Raw genomic sequence first — 21,279 nt, 5'->3', positions numbered from 1 at the left:
ACCAGTCGCTCCTGTAACAAGTGGTGTGGACGTGGCTCCTCTTTTGGCATATGCCCCCCTTCAGGGGAGGAATTAGTGGGGTTTATAAAGAACGCCACAACATCTGGAGCGCAGGCCCTGATGGAACTCTTGTGAGAATCAAAAAGGAGGCTGCTGCCCGGGAGCCTTTCCTGCCCCCTTGTTTAGTTATTGTTTTCGATCTGGGGAAATTCCCCCTCCCTGGAAGGGGAGTGTTGTAGTCCCTCTGTACAAGAAGAGCCCTAAACCCACTCCATCAAGCTTCAGACAGATTACTTTGCTGGACGCCTCGGGCAAACTGTTTGCTAACAGCATCCTCCGCCATTCACAACAAGGGGCTCATGACCAGAACATCTTACCCCCAGAGCAGGCCGCTTTCAGAAGGAAGCATAGTGCTCTAGATAATGTTGCAGTCCCCCAGACTATTGCAAATAAATATGGTTTTCTTCGGGGTATGCCAGTTTACATTGCATTTATCGACTTCTCCACAGCGTTTGATAGAGTGGACCAACAAACGCTGTGCAGAAAGCTCTTTACATTGGGCGCCCCACATCATCACTTGGGTCTCATTCTGCAGCTACACTCAGACACTGACGTCAGGTTTTAATGGGAGGGTCGCAGGGATTATCCAGTAGGATTAGAAGACGTATTGGGCTCAAGCAGGGTTGCCTACTGGCCCCCCTCTAGCTTTCTCTACATATATTTGATCCCACTGGCACCCTAAATTCTGTGAGGGGAGACGCCCCTGGAATTGGTTCAATGTCAGTTGGCTCTCTATTATATGCCGATGATGTGGCTATCCTTGATATGATGCCGATTGGCTTGCAACGTCGTTTGGAAGCCCTGAGCAAATATGCAGAAGCCCATTTCTTGAAAATCAGCATCACCAAAAGTAAGATCTTGGGCTTCCGTAAGAAAGGGCTTAGAATAAAGAGATATTTTCAGTGGCTGCTGGGTTCCGAAAAACTTGAATTGGTTGATTCTTATTTCTATCTTGGAAAGGTCTTTTCAAACACTGGGCGGGATAGTGAACACATTAAGCTCTGTGTAAGCAGGGCTCTTTCCCAGGCTAGTGCACTGCACAGATTAAATGGAATCTGTGGGCATTTAGAAGTCCTAAAGTTAGGACTCCTAACTTCTGTGAATACCGAAATGAGTAAGTGCCTTCTGTGAATACCGAAATGAGTAAGTGCCTTCTGTGAATACCGAAATGAGTAAGTGCCTTCTGTGAATACCGAAATGAGTAAGTGCCTTCTGTGAATACCGAAATGAGTAAGTGCCTTCTGTGAATACCAAAATGGTAGTAACTTTAGGATTTTGTCTTAAGTTAGTTCTGTGAATCGGGCCCTACGACTTCAGTCAGTCCCAGTCATACAATGTGGTGATATGTGGGAGCGCTTTGGGGAACAAACCACAGCCCTACTTAACTTGGAACTCACCCCCTGGAATCAGAAGGCTGAGATTGCACATGTTCAGTGTGTGCTCTGGTTCCACCATGGAACTGTGTGGTCGGAAGTTCAGTTGCACTGGTCTCCCTGCCTGTCCAGTTGTCTTGCTGTGGAATAAACATAACTTGGAAAACCTACAGTGAAGTCACAGATGTAATAGTAAAGTTAATTGGAAGGTTTTTTTAATTTCTTGTGTTTTACAACAGACAAAATGACACACTAGCTGCCTTTGCTTTCACACTCCCTGCACCTCGGCAAGACTGTCAAATACTTATTTCACTTTGAGAAGGGCTCTCACTTTGGTGCCAGGGAAAGAAGGGTAACCAGCACCCCCATGTTAGCAGACGCATCAATCTGGCATAGGACATGACCCACACCTGAGCTCTGTCTTTGACAAGATGGAAACAAACTGTAAAGGCGTCTTTACTGCTCACTCACCCTCTAGCTCTGGCAGGATTATTTTGGGAGGAAAATCATTATAGTAATGAATTGTTAAGATTTTTGCCCCTCCCTCTGCAGTCGTACTTGAGGGCCTGCGCCTGCAGGTGGCGCTCTGCTCCTTCTGTTCCTATTGGCACCCACACACAAACCGAACCTCTCCGCTTCACCGGTTTCATATGATTGGCTCTCGTGCCTCGAGCATGAATAAGTGATTCCACCTCAACAAAACCTGTTACTCGCTGTTGACGCCTTCTAAAGGAGTTCCAGGAGCAGGGCTTTATGGGGTGCTGGGGGGCAGAGAGCGCAGCTTCTGGAGGGGAGGGGAGGGCAGAGGGAGTGGTGGGGTGAATTGCGTTTTGGGAAATATTTGGGATACCGAGGAGAGGCCATGTTCTGTATGGCTCCCCCATTACTCCCCCTCCCCTGCCTACGAGGTGAAAGCAGAGACAGATGACTTTGGGGGGCCATAATACAATACATTATAGATGAGGAACAAGAGTCACTGGGACGTTTCTCACCTCGGGAGTCTGAGCACTTTCAGTGCATTGGACCCAGGGCCCGGGGTTCTGAGGGGCCCCTGCACCCCAACAATGCCTGTATTGTGGTGCCTGGCCAGGGGCTGGCATCCTTGATGCGCTGCAGGGTTCAGGGCACATCTCTCCCACTGACCATCTTAGCAGCCTGGTTCTGTGGCATTTAAAGACAAACCCTGGCACACATCACATGCACGAGACAAACTTCAAAAACAAGAGGTTACTTACAGTAGATCACCGTGAGCAGACCCTTTACATCTTTGAAGAGAGAAGAACAACATCCTCTTAAATTCTGTTTGTCAACATTTAAGTGACAGATAAACTCCTCCTGCTCACATGAAATACCGTCCTGCTCAGTGAAGGGTGGCAGGGACTTGAGGGAGTCCAAAGCATTTGGAAAACAAAATGTTTTACTTACTCTGAAAGTGTTCACTGCTCTTGAGTTTCATGAATCCCAAACAAAGGCTTGCCATCTTTTTCGGTTTTATTTTGTTTTGTTTAGGGTTCTGCTCATGTCAGCTGCCCTCCTTTTCGTGAGCTGCTTTCTGGGGCAGAAAAGGGCACCAGAAGAGGAAAGGATTCTGAGAAAGGCAGTGAAAGGAGAACAGCGAGAACAGATAAAGAGTTCGAGCACAATAAGTTAAAAATAGCACAAAGTAAGTTATCAAATAGCCCCAAATCTGGCAGCTAGCACAAACTAATATTTTACCGCACAACCAGGATACATATAGCCCAATTGTGCGTTCTCCAGCCCAATCTTACCCGGAGCAGCAGACAGAGCATCTTGCTGACACCATTTAAAATCCTCAACTTGGTAGTCACTGAAACCTGCGATTTGTCATAATTGTTTAAGTCACTGAGCGATGCCTCCATCAGTTTGTTAGACAGTTTTACAGGTGGTGGAGGGGTCCGAGCCCATGTAAATAGAGATTAGGTTGTTACATTTCCAATTTCGTTAGTCTCCTGAGAGGCACGGTCAAGCAGGGGCACCTTGAAGCGCGCCCTGAGCGCAGGGAGCGGCTTGTGAGATGCCCCCAGGAAGGGCAGAAGCGCATCAGGGTCTTGGACCCCACGGATTCTCCAAGGGCACCAGGACAGACAGGGGTCCACCACTAAGACACGAGGGCCACAGGGCAGTATTCCATTGTCAAAGGGAATGCGGAGGGGCCACGAGGGCCAGCAACCTCGGGGGGGACCACCCAAGAAGGGCGGACAAGGAAGTTGGGGCTGCCCCCCCCCCCCCATGTGGAAGACACAGGCACAGGGCTAGATGATCCGAGGCCCCCTCAGGCCCTGTAAAGGTGGGCCTGGTGGCAAAAATGGAAGGAACACCATAGGTGAGAGGCGCATTTCCACCACAGCTGGAGGCCAGGCGTCGGAGTACAGGGGGCCCCACAGACATGACAGGAGAGGAGGTGGCAGAACCAAGGGTAATTTGTCCTCAGCGAAGCCCTGGTTGGCAGGACCCTCCAGACGTTGCAGCGGGCAAAGATTCTGGTGCAAAGAGTTAGAGGTGCCAGAGCGGGCACCCCACACCTGAGGAGCGAAGGGAGCCAGAAAAGGGAAGCTGCCTGGCAGGAGCCGAAAGAGGCAGGCAGGGCGGACCCTAGTTCATGGCCAAACAGCAGCACCAAAGACGTCCCAGCTGCCCCCGACTTTTTGGGACTTGACCAGGGGTATAAGGTTTCCGCGAGAGGAAGGGAGGACTGTAGTGTCTTTACCAGCACAGACAGCACTCGCACGGGTACAGAATGTAATGGTGCAGGGCCCTAGGCCCTCATGCATGCTAAATGACTGGACACAGATACAGTACTTGGTTGGTAGAACTGGCCCAGGGCACGAGCGCCCTAACCCTTTTATTGGCAGGGTCACGTCCAGTGGCGCCTGTGCTGGATGGGTGTGTGGTGGGGTGTAAGCTAGCCCTCGGGGAGTGGCTGGTACATTACAACAACTAGACAAGTGATCAGCAGATCACTACACAGAAGACGGGCACGGCACGGGGCGAACCAGCCTCGCCGCCACTGTAGTGTCACTTGTCCTATGAGAGCGGGAAATGGGACGTACCTGCCTCGTCGCCAGTGTAGTGTCACTTGTCCTACGAGAGTGAGGCATGGGACAAACACCCGTCTCATCACCAATGTAGTGTCGGGCCTCACTTCTCCTATGGAGTGCGGGGCATGGGACCGGCACACCTGCCTCATCGCCAGTACAGTATCGTGCCTCACTTGTATTATGGAGAGTGTCGGGCCTCAATTGTCCTATGGAGAGCGGGGTATGGGACAAACACCCACCTCGTCTCCAATGTAGTGTTGTATCTCACTTGTCCTATGGAGAGCGGGGCGATCAGAAGAGTTCAGGTGCTTTCAGGGTTGAGTGGCTGCAGGCATGAAATGCAATGACATTTGGGGCCATAGCTGTTTTCGTTCCAATTCAGTGGAACCATAGCAAGTCAGACATGGCACCTGGTATTCCCAGGCAGTCTCCCATACAGTTTTTAATGAGTCCCGACCCTGCTCAACTTCTGAGATCAGAAGAGATCAGGGGCTTTCAGGGTGGTATGGGCGTATGCATGAATTGTACTAACATTTGGGGTATTAACTCTTAATGGTTTCCCCGAAGAGCAGGACCGCTAATCTGCTACATCCCTCCCTACTTGGTTTCGAAGATCAGAGTTCATTTCACTCGACATAAAAAGTCTTTGAGTCACTGGCTTGTTTGAGGATTGGGACGGAGACTGTATCGGTGGGATTGACTGTGAATAGACGGATCACGGGCAGGAGGATCAACAGGCGTATCATCTGAACTGGTTTCCTTCAGGACTCACCAGCCTTTGACCTTGCGGGATCACTCCCAGCTGTGACACTTTCCTCATACTCCGGCCAGCCAGCGTTGTCTTCATTATGATATGAAACTGAGGACTGAGATGGGGGTGTAACCTTCTTGAACCATGAAACGTTCCCTGCTGTCACTTCTTGCTCTTTTGTGGCTGTCATCAAAGTTCTATCACTTTTGATGACGGTCCATATCCCAGGCTTGTACGGTGTTCTAAATTTGCACCCAGGTCTGCGATCTTTGATGACGACAGGTTCGCTGGGTAAAAGCAATCTTGTCTTTGCCAGTCAGTGTTGACTGACTCAAGTGTTGCGCCGCTCGCACCGTGCTTGGGTTCTGTGAACATCATGAGGCAGTGGTGCCTACCCTGGGCATGTGGGGATGAAGTCCCGTCATGGCCTGTTGAACATCAGGGTCCACGGGGCCTGTTGAGTTGTGTAGTGGGGAGTGCTTCGATATTCTCTAAGGAGTAATTGTAGGTGGTGTGCCGGGTCAGCTTGTTCAGTTGTGGCGATAAAAGGCATTTTATTCAGCGTGCACATGAACCTGTGGACCTCACCGTTAGCCTGTGGCCACCGGGGAGTGATACAACATTGACATATCCCTTGCAGTTTGAGAAAGTCGGCAAATTCCGCACCATGGAATGGCGGTCCATTGTCACTTTTGATCTCCAGCAGTAGGCCACAAATTGAAAACACCTTATCAAGGAGAAGAGCCACATAGATGAACACCGGGGAGTTGATTACTTCCACAACAGGAAACTTAGAGTAGGCGTCTACCAATACAAGAGTGGTGCTTCTGTCGGTAAACGCTTATCTTGGACCACGGGTCTGTGCATGGTTCTTAAATAATTACCAATGCCAGCCTTTCTGGTGCACACGTTAATTGGCATGCGGGGCACTTACTCACAAGGTCTTCGGCCATTTCTTCTAGCCCAGGGAACCACACCCTTTCTCGCATTTTTGACTTCATTTCCGTGGCGCCTTGGTGTCCTCCATACGCTAGCTGCGTGACATGGTGTCTCAGGGCCTTTGGGACCATGATGCGAGACCCTCGCAGTAGGATCCCGTCCTGGGTGGTACTGAATTTGTCTCGTATCCTCCACATCTTCGTCAAACTCTCCTTGTCTTCGCGCGTCCAATTGTTGGCATCTGGGAGGAAGTCTTTCCACGTGCCGCTCTGCACAGCGTTGCATACTCGGCTAATGACAGTGTCTGCCTCAGCAGCCTCCTTGATGTCTTTCAGGCTTGGTGCTTGGGGGTAGGCGGCACTTGAAGTCATGTTGACATAGTCTTCTACTCTATCAGGGTCGTCTTGAACCTCTGAAGGTGTGGTGAGGCGTGATAGGAAGTCGGCAGGGTTCTTCGATCCTGGCCTGTAAACTACTTCCATTTGGTAATTTTGCAATTGAGTGGCCCATCTCTCGATCTGAGGGGTGGGTGAGGAGCTGACCCTCGAAAGTGCAGGACCTATGGCTGGTGGTCAGTGACAATCTTGAAGGGTTGGCCACTCAGGCACAGGTGGAAATGCCTGCAGGCCGAATTGATTGCCAGGGTGTCTCACTCAATTTGTGTGTAACGTGCTTCAGTTGGTCTCAATGCTTTAATTGCGAATGCCAGTGCTGCCCACCACCCTGGTTCTTGTTCCTGAGCTACTAACAGTTCGGTGCATTTGTCAGGGTCGAAGTATACGAGCATGGAATTGTCGAGGAGGGCATCTTTGGAATGGATCTTCCTCAAGACAGCCCCTGGTCCACTTAGTGTCTGTCTTTGTGAGGGCCCTCAGTGGTTCGGGCAAGGTTTGCAAGGTTGGGAATGAACCTCCAGCAATACGTGGCCATCCCTAGGAAGCTCCTCACTTACAAAGGTGTGTTGGGTGCTGGCGCTCATTTGGTTGTTTGGGACTTGCGGGGGTCTACTTGTATTCTATCTTGGTTTTAGATGTACCCAAAGATCTCAATAAGTGGCTGAAACAATAAACATTTGTCTTTGTGTAGAGTCACTCTGTGTTCTTTGAGGTGTTTGAGAGTGGCTTTCAAGTGTTTGTGGTGCTCAGCAGCAGGTGGTGAGTGGATCAATATGTCATCGCTGGCATTCAAGAAGCCGGGTAGCCCAGACTGGATCTTGCAGATGGCATTTTGAAATACCTCGGCAGCCGATGAGTTTCTGAAGTTCAGGGGCTTGTCTCGGCATAGCTCCAGGTGGGCGCTAAAGCTGCTGATATATTGGCTTTCTTCTGCTAGTAGCAACTGATGATATCCGGCATTGAGAACCACGGGAGCAGTTGACATCAGCTATGATGTCATCCATGGTGGGCATATTATGCCGCTCCCTTTTGATGGCGCGGTTGGGGAGCCGCATGTCAATACATAAATTGATTTTTCCAGGCTGTTTGGGCTTTCCCGCGATCACCATTCGGGAGACCAAGGGGGTTGGTCCTGACACCTTTTCTTTTACGCCTTGTTGTTCAAGCCCCTCAAGTTCCTTCTTCACTAGCGGCTGAAGAAGCAATGGGATGCGGCGATGTCTGTACGCGACAGGTGCGATGGAAGGGTCGATGTGGAGTCTCACTAGAGGATTCTTGAGATAGCCCAGCCCTTTGAATAACTCAGGAAATTGGTCTAGCAGATCCTCAATTTGGTGCGACTTCTTCTGGGGAGGAATCCTCGAGGTGGCGATTCTGTTTCCCTGACCCTCTGGAGTCATCTTGGCGTGCTAGGTTCATGAGGGACAGTTGGCGCACTGTCCTCGTTAGCGACTTGTAGTCTTTGGGTCCTTTGCGCCAGATCTTTTTCCTGCAGAGTGACGCAAAATGATTGTATATCTCACAGTTGGAGCAGGTGTGGCATTGCCCAGGACACTCGCTGACGGGGTGTTCTTCCCTGCCACAGTACCCGCATCTCAGGCTACTTGTTGGGCATGTCCATCCTCTGGCTGTGTCACACTGACTCTTTGTTCGGATATCATCGGCATGTTCCACTTTGATGCTTTCTGGCTTCTCTGGGGCCCATGTAAAGGCCTGGTCCATTTTGTTGTCCTGGGGTGCGAACAGGTTGTGTATGCGCGCTAGGGTCAAGATATCCTTGAGGCTGATGTTAGGTTGGTGTAGAATCAAGCCTCGCAATGTCTTGTCACTGTAACCTTGAATAACCTGCGCTTGGATTTCTTCTAGTAGGTAATCTGCTGTGCAGGTACTGGCTATCTTGCGTGGCCTGGCGTAGAAGACGTCAATGGACTTATCCTCATGTTGTCAGGCCTGGCATTGCTTGCACCTTTCAAAGTCCAGGTTTAGCTGGGGGTCAAGTTGGGCGTTGAGCGCCCATGAAATGAAATGAAATGAAAAAAGGTACTTAATAAAGCGCACTGTGGCCAAGCGGCTTCCTGGCGCTAGGGACCTGAATCAGGACTCACAGGATCAGCTCGAAGGACTTAGGAGGGGAACGCCTGGGAGAAAAGAAAAGTTTTGAGGGCCTTACAGAAGTGAGAGTAGATGGGAATAGAACGAATAGAAAGGGGAAGACTATTCCAGAACTGAGGGGCCAGGACTGAGAACCGCGTGCTACCCGTTCTGGATTTACGAAAGCGGGGAATGTGCAAAAGGGACATAGAGGAAGAACGAAGAGTGCGACAGGGAGCATACGAGGAAATGAGAGAAGTGATGAAAAGTGGGGCAGAACGGGAATAAGCCTGAAAGGCTAGGCAGGCCAATTTGAAAAAAGATCTATAGCGGACAGGGAGCCAGTGAAGAGACTTGAGCGCAGGAGTGATGTGAGAGGATTTAGGGAGGGAGAGAATAAGTCGGGCAGCTTGATTTTGAATGGCCTGAAGTCTGCGGGATTCAAAGGCGGGAATACCCACATACAGACCATTTCCATAGTCGAGGCGGGAGGTGACAAGGGCCACGACTATGGTTTTAAGAGCATCAGTAGAAAAGAACCGTGAGATCTTCCGGATAAGACGGAGGGACAAAAAGCAAGAGGATACAACAGAGCTAATCTGGTTGTGCATTGAAAGGTCATGGCTGACTTTGATACCAAGAGTACGAACAGAGGTAACAGGTAAGGGAGGGGGACCGAAAGAGAGGGGCCAGTGTGCGGGAGACCAGGGATTGGAGGGACCACCAGTGAGGACAAGTTCCGTCTTGTCCGGATTAAGTTTCAGGTGATTGGCACTCATCCACTCAGAAATAAAAACTAGAGTAGAACAGAATTTAGGAAGAGAATCAGGGGAAGAGGACAGATCGAAGATGAGTTGAAGGTCATCTGCGTAGTTGTACACAGAGACCCCCAGCTGAAGAAGAGATGTGATAAGAGGTTGGATATAGAGATTGAAAAGAAGGGGGGAAAGAGAAGAGCCCTGGGGAACCCCACAAGTGACCGGGCGGGAGGGGGTGGAAAAGCCGGAAAGATGAACCGCCTGGGATCTCTCACGGAGAAAGGACACGAGCCAGGAAAAGGCCGCGCCCCGGATGCCCGCTGATCTGACACGGTCGAGAAGGATGGAATGGTCGAGCGTGTCAAACGCAGCGGATAAATCGAGGAGAACCAAGGCTTGGGGAAGGTTAAGATCGGCTTTTCCCTTTAGTTCGTCCAGAACCGCGAGAACCACCGACTCCGTAGAGTGGCCCGGGCGGAAGCCCGCCTGATGGGATGCCAATAGGCCGTTCTCCCCAACGTAAGTGGAAAGGCAGGAGGTGACGTGGGCTTCCAGGATTTTGCCAAGGTATGGAAGAAGGGAAATGGGTCGAAAATTAGAAGGAAGAGAGGGATCCAGACCGTTTTTTTTTAAGATGGGAAAGACTATGGCAGATTTGAAAGAAGAGGCAACTAATCCAGAGACCAGAGAAGAATTGAGAAGAGCAAGAGGAGGGGCGGGACAATTAGTGAAAAGAATTTTGAGGATACGAGCTGGCGCGCAGTCCGCAGGAGAACCAGACCTAACTTTAGCTAGGAGTTTAAAAAATAATTCAGGAGAAATGGGAGAGAAAGAGGCAAAGGAAGAACGAGGGGGGGAGGGAAGACAGGTAGGGCTAGGTTGGGCCACTGTGGGAATGTTGGCTTTGATCTTCAGAATCTTGTCTATAAAGAAATCATTGAGTGATGAGCAGAGGGACTGGGAGGGAAGAAGACTGGGGGTGGAGCGATCAAAGGTGGCAAGATTGTGGACCAGGGAAAAAATTTCCCGAGATTTATTGGCGGCAAGAGCCACTCTCTCAGTAAAGTAAGAGGTTTTTGCCACTAAGATCGCCTTTTTGTATACATTAAGGAGTGATTTGTATTTAGCGCGCAGAGAGGAGCTGTAATTCCGTCTCCAGTGGCGTTCCGCCCTCCTGAGGTCGAGTTTAAGTGCTTTTAGCTCTGGGGAAAACCATTTGTGCGCGTCGTAAGGACGGACCGCTTTGATCTTACTAAGCGGGGCAACTCGGTCGCAGGAGGAAGAAAGCCAGGTGTTAACAATCTCGGCCTGGGATTCTAAAGGAAGATCATTGAGGACCGGGGCAGAAGAAACCAAAGTGAGAGAGAGGGAATCAAGGTCAACCTGATTCCAATTGCGGGCTGAACGGTTTTTAGGAAAAGAAAGCTTGTCAGCCGCACCAAAGTGAATAGAAAAGGAAATGATGGAATGGTCCGACCAGACACAAGGAAGAATAGAAGGGGATGAAATAACCGAGCGTGTAGACCAAATTTGGTCCAAAATGTGTCCTTGAACATGGGTGGGAGCTGTGACGTGAGATATGAAATTCAGACAGTGAAGAGTGGCAGCGAAATCTTTGGAGTGAGAGTCTTCCCTAATATCTCCCGGCCAAAAATTAAAATCGCCGAGCAGGAGAACAGAGGAGTTATTGACCACCAAAGTGGCCAATAAGTCCTGGAGGGAAGCAACAAAAGAGGGCATGGATTGGGGGGGACGATATACAAGAACAACAGTAAGAGGGGCAGAGAGATTAAGTGAACGGGCCACCAAGTAGTCAACATTGGGTATAGGAGGGTAGGTAAGAAGTTGAAATTTAAGAGATGACCGAATGATCATCGCCACACCACCCCCAACCTTGCCAGCCGGGCGGTCAGCTCGAAGAGCATAATAGGAATCGGGGAGGATAGCCAAAAGATCAGGTAGGGAATCAAAAGAGAACCAGGTTTCAATCAGAAACAGAAAATCGGTGGAATCCGTGGACAGAAGGTTGAAAAGTGCTGATTGGTGTTTGACTGCCGAACGGGTGTTAAGAAGGTAGGCGGAGGCAAGAGTGGGAACGGGAAGGGAACGAGGGGTAGAAAGGGAGTCGGAGGAGCGGGGAATGGGGCAATGAATGATGGGTACAGGGTGAGAGGGGGGAGAGGAAGCGATGCCATGGGAATCCAAATGTTGGAGTAACGAAAGAGGAGGAGGGAGGGAGGACGACAGAGCAGTGAGTTGAGCTGCGGTATAGACCAATGTAGGAGTAGTATGTATAGGCCCTAGTCCCGGCCCGTCGCGGACGGGTGCAGACGGGCTTAACTTAGGCGCAACTTCGGCGCGCCTTCGTCGCGCCCGCTGCGCTCGTCCGCTGCGCTGCCGAGGGTGGGTGGCCATGTTATAGGGGCACATGAGGGGGGATGGTCAGTGGGCGTGGCGGGGGGTGGAGGAGCCAGAGAGCTGCAACGCGGCACCCAGACCCGTCCAAGATGGAAGACCAGCCCGTCTCGCACCGAGAGCCAGGTGAGGAGGGGGCGGCCAGCAGCGGCGGTCTGGGGCGTGTGCAAGGGACGAGGCAGCGATCCAGGAGCGCAATGGCAGGAGCGCGGAAGGCACAAGTGCTGACAGGAGTGCAAAGTTGAAAGAGACTAGCAGTCTCGTAAAAGCAAGGCGTCGCTCCCGGAGGTGCTTCGGGAGATCAGGAAGTTGATGCAGGGCTGGGCGTGCTATCAGCCGTCAGCCTGAAGTACTTTGCCGGGGGGGAGGAGCCAGAGAGCTGCAACGCGGCACCCAGACCCGCCCAAGATGGAAGACCAGCCCGTCTCGCACCGAGAGCCAGGTGAGGAGGGGGCGGCCAGCAGCGGCGGTCTGGGGCGTGTGCAAGGGACGAGGCAGCGATCCAGGAGCGCTATGGCAGGAGCGCGGAAGGCACAAGTGCTGACAGGAGTGCAAAGTTAAAAGAGACTAGCAGTCTCGTAAAAGCAAGGCGTCGCTCCCGGAGGTGCTTCGGGAGATCAGGAAGTTGATGCATGGCTGGGCGTGCTATCAGCTGTCAGCCTGAAGTACTTTGCCGGGGGGGAGGAGCCAGAGAGCTGCAACGCGGCACCCAGACCCGCCCAAGATGGAAGACCAGCCCGTCTCGCACCGAGAGCCAGGTGAGGAGGGGGTGGCCAGCAGCGGCGGTCTGGGGCGTGTGCAAGGGACGAGGCAGCGATCCAGGAGCGCTATGGCAGGAGCGCGGAAGGCACAAGTGCTGACAGGAGTGCAAAGTTAAAAGAGACTAGCAGTCTCGTAAAAGCAAGGCGTCGCTCCCGGAGGTGCTTCGGGAGATCAGGAAGTTGATGCAGGGCTGGGCGTGCTATCAGCCGTCAGCCTGAAGTACTTTGCCGGGGGGGAAGGAGCCAGAGAGCTGCAACGCGGCACCCAGACCCGCCCAAGATGGAAGACCAGCCCGTCTCGCACCGAGAGCCAGCTGAGGAGGGGGCGGCCAGCAGCGGCGGTCTGGGGCGTGTGCAAGGGACGAGGCAGCGATCCAGGAGCGCTATGGCAGGAGCGCGGAAGGCACAAGTGCTGACAGGAGTGCAAAGTTAAAAGAGACTAGCAGTCTCGTAAAAGCAAGGCGTCGCTCCCGGAGGTGCTTCGGGAGATCAGGAAGTTGATGCAGGGCTGGGCGTGCTATCAGCCATCAGCCTGAAGTACTTTGCCGGGGGGGAGGAGCCAGAGAGCTGCAACGCGGCACCCAGACCCGCCCAAGATGGAAGACCAGCCCGTCTCGCACCGAGAGCCAGGTGAGGAGGGGGCGGCCAGCAGCGGCGGTCTGGGGCGTGTGCAAGGGACGAGGCAGCGATCCAGGAGCGCTATGGCAGGAGCGCGGAAGGCACAAGTGCTGACAGGAGTGCAAAGTTAAAAGAGACTAGCAGTCTCGTAAAAGCAAGGCGTCGCTCCCGGAGGTGCTTCGGGAGATCAGGAAGTTGATGCAGGGCTGGGCGTGCCATCAGCCGTCAGCCTGAAGTACTTTGCCGGGGGGGAGGAGCCAGAGAGCTGCAACGCGGCACCCAGACCCGCCCAAGATGGAAGACCAGCCCGTCTTGCACCGAGAGCCAGGTGAGGAGGGGGCGGCCAGCAGCGGCGGTCTGGGGCGTGTGCAAGGGACGAGGCAGCGATCCAGGAGCGCTATGGCAGGAGCGCGGAAGGCACAAGTGCTGACAGGAGTGCAAAGTTAAAAGAGACTAGCAGTCTCGTAAAAGCAAGGCGTCGCTCCCGGAGGTGCTTCGGGAGATCAGGAAGTTGATGCAGGGCTGCCCATATAGCGGCATTGTAGTCTGTGGCAAAGCCAGTGTTTGGTAAGTGTTTAAATAGTTTATATATTTCTTCTCCGGCATGGTGGAGGAGTAGTGACCTCTTGACAGCCCATCGGTCTCCCTCGTAGTGACAAAGTCGTTTTTGACTTGCTCGATCCATATTTTTGATCGTGGTGAGGCAGTCGCTGGGTCAGCTAGTTGGCAGAATGGCGGCTGAAGCCCTGTGAGGGGATGTCATACTGGTGCCTATTGCTGAGGTGGGGCTTGGGCTTCATCTGCCATGTGGTTGTTTGAACCTTTTTTTACAGGTTTTTTTTGTGGTTGCATGTTGGAGGTACGGGAGGTAGAGATGTATAACGAGATCAGTCTTGGTCCACCTCACAACTATGTAGGGGAAGAAGGGAGCCTGCAAGAGGACAGAGGCAAGGGGATACATGGAAAAGACAGTTACACCAATTACAGTGTAGGTGCTACAACAATGTTAAGGTTGTTCAAAGAATGCAGATTGGAGGGATAACTGGTGAGGGGCTTTACGGAGGGTTTCAGAATACCATAAACAGGCCAGAGGATCAGGAAGTAGGCAGACAACATAAATTCATGTTGGGCAGAGAACAGATTATACAAGACAAAATGACTAAGGAAGTGGAGGGAGGGAGGGAGGAAGGCTGGTCTGTTTACTGCTCCTCCGATGGAGGACCTGATCCTTTCAACACAGGACTGGTATCTACAAAGACCATAGGAGACTACAGCATGATACAGTACCTATTATGGGATGCGTCAATTTTCCTTCTGTTGTGGCGGTGATGCATTGGTCGATGCAGCGGTTCTGATGATGCTGTTCGGGCCCCAAATGCGATGCATACTTGATGCACCGGGCTCTGCTGCCAGCAGAAAAAAGATGCATTGATTTTACTGGTGCAAGTATCTGAGTCCACCTCCAGTGAACCAGGCACAGGAGCAGCGGTAGAGACTTTGATAGCCCTGAGTCTCAAGCAACTGGAGGCAAGCCAACAAGCCCTTGGAGAGCACTTTGGTTGCAGGGCAGCACAGTAGAAAAGCAAGTCTTTCAGATCAACAGTCCCACAGAGTGTCAGTCCTTGATGCAGCACAGCAGTTCTGCTGACAGAGATTATTTACAGGTCCAGATGTCTGATTGGAAGGGGTCAGAGACTCAGTACGTACTTATACCCACTTATGCCTTTGAAGTGGGGGTGACTTCAAAGAAGGATCTTTGAAATGCATAGAAGTCCTTTCTTCCCAGCCCTGGCTCCAGACTGTCTGTAGGGGGTAATCAGCCCTTTGTATGGGGACAGGACACTGCCCATTTAGGTGTAAGTGTCAGATCCTCCCTCCCATCCTTCCCAGGATGAGCCATCAGAATAAAGATGGGCACTCAGACACTCATACTCTGTCTGTGTTTGTCTAGAGGGAATGCCAAAGTAAAGCTGTCATCGCTCCCCGGACGTGTATTGGAGACAGGCTGCAGGCACACAGAGCTGTAAGATCAGAGAAATGCTCAGTCTTTAAAAGTGGGTCCAGGTTGGTCCAGGTCCTCTTCTTTAAGTTGTGATAGTACTGCCCCTATGCCATGGTCTGACACATATGTTTGAATGATACACTCCTTGGAGAAGTCAGGGCCTAGTGTGCACATGGGCAGTGAACATGGCCTGCTTAATAGAGTCACATGTAGCTTTGCATGCCTCTGTCCAAATCACATTTCTGGGCTTCTTCCTAGAAGTCAGACCTGTCAAGGGTGCAACAATGGTGCCATATACCTTAACAAACCTCCTGTAGTACCCAGTGAGGCCCAAGAATGCTCTGATCTCAGTCTGGGTTTTAGGGGGGCTCCCAGGCCATGATAATATCTATCTTGGCCTGAAGCGGCAGTGCCTTCCCCCTGCCCAACAGGTGTCACAAGTACACCACAGACCCCTGCCCTAGCTGGTACTTACTTGCCTTGATATTCAGGCCTCCCTGTTGCAGAACCTGAAGCCCTTACTGAAGGTGTAACAGGTGGTCCTTCCATCTGCTACTGTAGATAGCTATATCATCTAGATAGGCAGCACTGAAGGCCTCCATACCAACAAGGGCCTGTATCACCAACCTCTGGAAGGTGGCAGGGTAATTTTTCCAAAGGGCATCACTCTAAACCGATAGTGGCCTTCTGGGGTGGAGAAGGCTGAACTCTCCCTTGCTCCCTTTGTTAGGGCACTCTGGAAGTACCCTGATGTAAGATCAAAGGTACTTAAGTACTGGGCAGCCCTTAACCTGTCAATAAGCTCATCTTATTGACTGAAGTGAACCCTCTATAATCCACACAGAACCTGAATTGAGGTATGGTGTCCGGTTGGGCAGCTTTTGGTACAAGTAATTTCTTAAAAATTAACGCTAACAAGACAGAGGTCTTCTTTTTTAACCAAACCATCCTCCCACCGTCCAACGTTTGGTGGCCATCAGAATTGGCTGACGCTCCCACCCCCAAGGACTCGGTAAAACATCTGGGTTTGAGATGGGACAAAGATCTGTCCCTCACGACCCATGTACAACTGGTTTCGGCAGCTTGTTTTGGCAAAATTAAAACTATCAGAAAATGTATAAATTTTCTGCTAAACTCAACCCGCAAAACAGTAGTCCATGCTCTAATCACCTCCCACCTCGATTACGCGGACAGCCTGTATATGGGTCTGCTGCTTGGTCTAATCCATAGACTTTACATTATTCAAAATGCTGCAGCACGACTGGTCTGTGGGGTTCCGCTTCGACACCGCATCTCTCCTTACCTCAGGCAACTGCACAGGCTTCCGATAGCCAAACGGATTTAATTTAAGGCCCTGACACTTGCCATTCAAGCATACATAGGGAAGGGGCCCATCTACCTGAGGACGAGACCCCGCCCTTATCAACAAGACAGGCCTTCAAGGTCCAACCACAAATGCTTTCTCTCCATACCGTGCTTTTCGAAAGTAAGAATGGGAGGTAGAACATTCGAGGTGGGGACCACAAAATGTTGGAATAACCTCCCTCCCCATCTACGTATGATGCAGTCTGAACAAAAATTCAGAAAGGCCTTGGAAACCTTGCTTTTCAGCCAGAATATCTAGTATTGCTCTCTCCTCTATCCTGTTCACTGTCTGCTATAGCGCCGGGACACCCCATTTGGGGTAGCTGCGTGCTCTACAAATGCCTTTTATTATTATTATTACAGGACTAGACCAGGAGCTACTGGAGGGGTCTATCACCCCCAACTCCAGCATTTTGGAGACGTCTTCCTTAATGCTTGCTCTCACCTTATCAGACAACCTCTAAGATTTGTTCTTGTTAGGAAGGTTGTCTCCTTTGTCCACATCATCGGTACACAGGTGGGTAGCCCCAGGAATGAGGGAAAACAGAGAGGAGTACTCCCCCAGTACCTGGTGGTAGACCCTCTGCTGTTCAGGAGTCAGACAGGGGTAAAAGAATTACTTGTTCCTACAAACCATCTTTCTCCTTGGAGTCTAATAGGTCAGGGAGAGGTTCACGCTCCTCTTCCTCTTCTCCATCTGTCACCAACAGCATGGTGAGCTCAGGCCTCTCAAAGTGGGGTATGAGGCGATTGACATGGAGAACCCTGTGGGGTTGCCTAGTGGTCTTAAGGTCCACCAGGTAGGTGGCCTCACCCTTCCTCTCAATCACCGTATAGAGTTCAGTCCAAAGCTCTTGAAGTGCCCTGGGCTCCACAGGTTCCATAACCCACACTTTCTGCTCAGGCTGTTGTTCTACGGTGGTAGAATTTTGATCATACCACTGCTTCACCACTTCCTGACAGGTGTCTAAATTGAGTGAAGCCTGTTTCCACAACTTAGCCATTTGGCTTCTGAAGGCCATCATTTAGCTCATTACATCCTGGGGAATCTTCGAGGGAGCGTGCTCCCACCCTTCTTTCATCAAGCTCAGAGGTCCTCTGACTGGGTGTCCATACAGAAGTTCAAAGGAGCTGAATCCCACTCCCTTCTGCAGCACCTCTCTGTGTGCAAACGTTTGGCAGGAAGGGGGCTATGCCCTCACACAGCTGTATATAGATGTTGAGTGACTATGGGAGACCAGTGGTCAACACAGAATTAAAAAAGATCCCCTAGCACTCCATCAGGTGCACGCTTTTCTGGATCAAAGGGCCAATATGGCTTCTGCTACGTCGGTCACCTCAAAATGTAACTCTCCCCCCTCTGAAGAAGGAAGTATTAATGTCAGAAGGAGAATAACATTCAACAGAATGAATGGATTCAAAGTGAGTGACCCAATCCTGCGCTGGGATATTTCGGACCAAGTCTGGTGCAACTGCTTCATTGAAAATGGGCTGGTCACTGATTTCTAAAAGGTTGAACTAGCTCTTAACTCACATGTGGTCACTAACTGATCCCACGTTTCCCTTTTGAGAGCGTTCTTCCGATTCCAACTATGTTGTTTGGCCCATTTATTAGCTCCATTAAAGATTTATAGATTAACTTTAATATTTGAATATCTATTTTTAACTAGCAGGGCCCTCAGGGAAATATATGATAAGAGGTAAGTGAGGAGGCCGAAGATGTAATAGTAGCACTGCACTATAGCAGGAGTCCGAAGAGGTAATATTAGTATTTCCCACTTCTGCTACAGGCTCGAGCTTCAGCTCACTGGTTGGATTGGTGACAGGTCTCAGAAGACGGGTAATGATCAGACAGAATTCTAGCGAGATCTCTTTCGGTAAATCTGCCTAGGTTTGTTGATTTCTATTTACTATTACTAGTGCCTCAAGCATGCCTTCAACCTTGCCTTGCATTAGAAGAAGCACACAAAGCATGGAAGAAGCTGAAGAAGGGCCGGCATTCACACTTTTAACCAGGTTTGCTGTGTCTTGCAAATTTGTGCAAGTTCTTTAACCTTCATCTAAATCTCTGTCTCAGTTTCCAGAAGGGGAGATGGTATGCTTCCCATAACATTGTTAAAGAGCTATATTGGGATATTGGCTTATGCCTGTTATAAGATGAATTGTGAAGACAATAATAGAGAGGATGAGTCTGGAGGTTTCTTCATTGATTCCAGTCAGTAAGGGCTCCGGTTGATTTATTTTCTCAATACTATGCCCCACTTTGAATTTATCTCTAGGAGTGGTATGAGGAATCACCAGAAGTGGACCATGCGTAGGATTAAAGTGCTTAGTTACAAAGATGTGTGTGGAAATTTAGGTCCAGAATATGAGCTCATCAGAATCACCAGAAGTTTTGAGGTCGAAGGTAACTCCCCTTTTGTCCCTTCAATACGTGAAATTGTACCCAATCTTAATATACCTTGGGGCGGGCGAGGGTCCAACTGAAGGAGCCGATTTGTGCATGAGAAACGTTTCATAATTTATTAATATCAGATATTTGAAGTAATATAAATTAATTTATCTTCGACTGAGTCCTTTAGAGGAAAATACTAATTCCTCAATAAAATTATTCGGTATTTAACAAACGATTACCGTCACAAAGAAGTAGGACATTAAAACACTGAAGCATAGGCTGAAACAAACCTACAGTAGCTATGGCAGGAATAGTTTCCATGTATAATAGTCCTTAAAATGCGGGGATTTCGGCCCTTTTATTAAAGTCTCTGGTTATTAAACTCTGTGGAGCCAAATAAATAATAAAGTATAAGGTCTGATCAATAATAATAATATCTGCAGAAGTGAAATCACTGAAGAAAATGTGAAAAAAACGAGGAATGAAAAAGCTGATATTCTTATTTTATACGGCAGGGTGTGAAGGGCAGCAAGTTTCATCAGACACCATCTTCTACCCCTTAAAATACTCACCAGGCATTGGAAAGCACAACCACGAACACGCAAAGCCCTTATCTTTCCTCACCATTCATTCATTCAGCACTTTCTTAAGTCCATCTACTTATTTAAACTCTACTTCAAACACCAGTGGACTTCACTGGGGCACACAATATGTTTCCTGCTTCCCCTGATTGATAAACAAAGCCCAGCTGAACTCTGTCCTCACCCTCTTAGCTCCCTGATGAGATAATGTAATGAATAGGACCACTGAGAGCGCAGATTATGAGGAATCTAGGGCTTAAGTGGAGCTTTGAGATTCCCACATCAATATTCTGGGTTTCTGTGACCTAATTTGTAGCTTTGCAGTCCACTACCAACTGGCCTTAACTATATTAGCTACTACTGGAGATATCACCTACACCCAAATGGCACCTGCCTCCAGCTTCTAACACCTGTCTCTGGGCTCCTCTAAACAACCTCAACTCCATGGTGTACTATGCGACCACACTCCTAGTGGTACTGCTGCAGCCACTGGGACCATTCATAATTATTGGGCACCAGCAGGACAGGAGATGTTGAGCGCCACACCACCTTCGGACAGGGGTGATCAAGGTGGTGAGGAGGCACGGAGTTTGCTTAATCTTTCAGAGGTCTTCAACACCATTGACCTTGGAACTGCAAATTGCAGCAATATTAAGCTCAGGTCACTTAGACAATTTTGTGGGGCCTGAGGCAAACATTAGCTGCAGGGCCATATTCCAAGAAGCCTGCTATCCCTCTCCACCCATCCACTACCCCTTTATAAATAGGCATCTTTAACAAATAGGTACAGTAAGTAAATTGTGAGGGACCAATTCACAAAGGTGAATTTACACGTACATTTACTACTAGTAAATTTGCTCTTACGCTTTTGAGAAACTTTATACTTTTGCTATTCACAAAATTCAAGTGTAAATTACTTAAAAGTATAGACCCACATGTCTCCACCTCTTGAAACAGGATGGCGCAAAGTTTACGACTGTTAAGTTACTGTCATAAAGAAGGAGCAGTAGTAAGTCCAGCACCACACATGGCCATCCACAGATACTGCAACACCCTCCAACAGAAAATAATGGGTGGCAGGGACTTAAATTTGAATCACATTTGAATCAATTTTACAATAAATTACGTTATCTTGGCTTTTTGAATAGATATATAAAATTCATGAAATGTTAAAAGACTTAAATATAATTAAGAAAACTAACTATCTTAATATTTTTTTACATTTAAAATTAAATGTGACTAATTTCAAAAATATTAATTAAAATAATTCAAATCCTTTCTCGGCATATGGTTTTGTAATTTTTAATGCATAGTAAATAAAGAGAAGCATGTTACTTTAAGTGAGATTTTTTGTTAATCTTTGCAAAAATATTATTAATTAAATTGAATATATTTAAATTAATACATTATATTGTTCAGAAAAAGGTCAATAGTGTTACAGCTTTCTTTTGTTTTGCTCTACATTTATAAATAAAATATAAAATCAATTTACAATAATATTTAGCATAAAAATATTTTCACTATTTAAAGTTTAATAAGCTTTTAAAATATTCCTTATGGTTTACTGTAGGGAGGTTTTCACTCTGGCTATGAAGAGTTCACTATAGTAAAGAATTTGAAATGTATACAAGTTTATCAAACTTGAAAAAATAACAAACATATTTGTATGGTATATATTAATGTAACATAATGTCATATGTTTATTTGAAATGTAGT

At 49.2% G+C, this 21,279-nt stretch overlaps 1 long non-coding RNA gene across 1 annotated transcript in view; it reads right to left on the bottom strand.

The window, feature by feature from the left end:
- Positions 1–21,279, bottom strand: part of LOC146813430 (uncharacterized) — a 339,990-nt gene that overhangs the window by 61,599 nt on the left and 257,112 nt on the right. The window contains exon 3 of the long non-coding RNA XR_014966977.1: positions 2,669–2,698. This is a non-coding gene — a long non-coding RNA (uncharacterized LOC146813430). The remainder of the gene's footprint in view (positions 1–2,668; positions 2,699–21,279) is intronic.

The sequence above is a fragment of the Triturus cristatus genome, chromosome 7 (genome assembly GCF_964204655.1).
Source record: "Triturus cristatus chromosome 7, aTriCri1.1, whole genome shotgun sequence".
Lineage (NCBI taxonomy): Eukaryota > Metazoa > Chordata > Amphibia > Caudata > Salamandridae > Triturus > Triturus cristatus.
The sequence above is the reverse complement of the archived record's forward strand: the minus strand, read 5'-3'. Positions and strand labels throughout refer to the sequence as shown.